This window comes from Agrilus planipennis, unplaced genomic scaffold (assembly GCF_000699045.2).
Source record: "Agrilus planipennis isolate EAB-ADULT unplaced genomic scaffold, Apla_2.0 scaffold207, whole genome shotgun sequence".
NCBI lineage: Eukaryota > Metazoa > Arthropoda > Insecta > Coleoptera > Buprestidae > Agrilus > Agrilus planipennis.
The window spans coordinates 122599-124464 of NW_020438969.1; positions in this window are offsets into that span (position 1 = coordinate 122599).

The window sequence follows — 1866 nt, forward strand, 5'->3', positions numbered from 1 at the left end:
TGGCGGTAAGAGATTTGCGGACAATGAAGAAGTAATCGAAGCTGTAAATGGTTATTTTGAGGAGCTTGACGAATCAGTCTATAGAGATGGCATTAATAGACTGGAACACCGCTATGAGAAATGTATCAGCCTTGGAGGAGATTATGTTGAGAAATAAAAAAAAAAAATTTTTAAAAACCTTGTTTTTCTTGGTCAGGCCGGAAACTTATCAATCCACCCTCATATAACAGTATGGTTTCGCTATGCAAAGCGTTATTGGTCATACATTGATTAATATGAATGATGCATAGACAATTAATGAGATAAATGAAAAACGCAATACAGGCTAAAAGTTAATACACATACAGAGCGTTGAAAATACATATAAGCAGGGTGGAACCTAACATACCATTAATTGTTTTTTAATAACTTGATGCACATGCTTCGGCCTAGGGAATTCACTTTAATTTTCATATTTCCTGGTCGCATTCCTCTTTTGGATATTTCGTAACCAAGGTAAGTTATTTCTGTTGCCAAAAACATACACTTGCTTAAATTCAGTGTTAATCCTTCATTTACAAATACCTGCAATATTGTTTCTAAATTTTTCAAATTTTCCTCTTCTGTTTTAGTGGCAGTTAGTGTGTCATCTAAATATACTGCTGCAATTTGTTTATACGGGCCCAAAACTTTATTCATTAATCTCACAAAAACAGCTGGTGCATTGCATAATCCAAAAGGAACTCTGTTAAATTCATATTGACCTTCTAGCGTCACAAAAGATGTTAGGTATTTCGACTTTTCGATTATGGGAATTTGATGATAACCTGAAGTTAAATCCAAACTTAAAAAAAAACAAAAATTTACATCCAATTAATTTGTCAATTTGATCATCAATTCTCAGTAACGGATATCTATCTTTGACGGTTAAGCGATTTAGTTGATTTAGTAAGGAGTGAATGTTTTCGGTGCGTGATCTGGTTCCCAATTTTTGCAATTTATCTGATAATTTTCCAAAAGTTGCTGTTCCTTGTTTTCCGCATTTTCACACATCCTACCGTCTGCATCAGAATCAAATTCAAAATTAACCTTATTGGCCTAATCTCCTCCCCAGGATTTAAAATAAGATAATTTAACAGAAAATTAAAAAACCTTACCAGTAAAAGGCTCAATCACTGTTTTTCAGCAAAGAATGTTAATTTTGGAATTTTTGCTAATATGGGTGTGCAGAGTGGCAATTTTTGGCGGCATTTTGATTCTACTTAACGTTTATTCGAAGAAATGTGAATCATAAAATGTGAAACAGGAAACGTGAAATATGTTTTACAAAATAACAACCGAAACAAAGTCTTTGTCAGGAATTTCATTTCATTTAATGTAAAATGGAAAAGCTGACGGAAACATGATGTTTAGATACTGAGAAATGTGTACCATAGCAAAACATTAATAGTTAGGCATAAAGTTTTTATAGTGTACGACGTCGATCTTAACATAATTTAAAAGATGGATCCTTACATAATGTACAGGATGGATCCTAACAAACTGTCCACTTAAGGGTTTGGATTGAACAATTGAAATTAATCTAAACGAAAGCATAACATAAACTTATAACATGTCTTTGTTTAATTTTCGTGATAGTGTAACTAGTCGAGAATATGAAGACAATACTTTGTTAATGTCGTCTTATATAGGGTGTCCCAGTTATAATAATTAATATTTATACCACAGATTCCTACGGACATTTGGAACATAAAATGTTATAACACTTTTGACTTTTGAAACAAAATAAAAAATTATAAAATTATAACAGTTTTGATGCCGGCCCTGCACAATCGCAAATTAATTACGATTGCCAGCTGATCGTAGAAAAATTCACCTTCAGTAGGT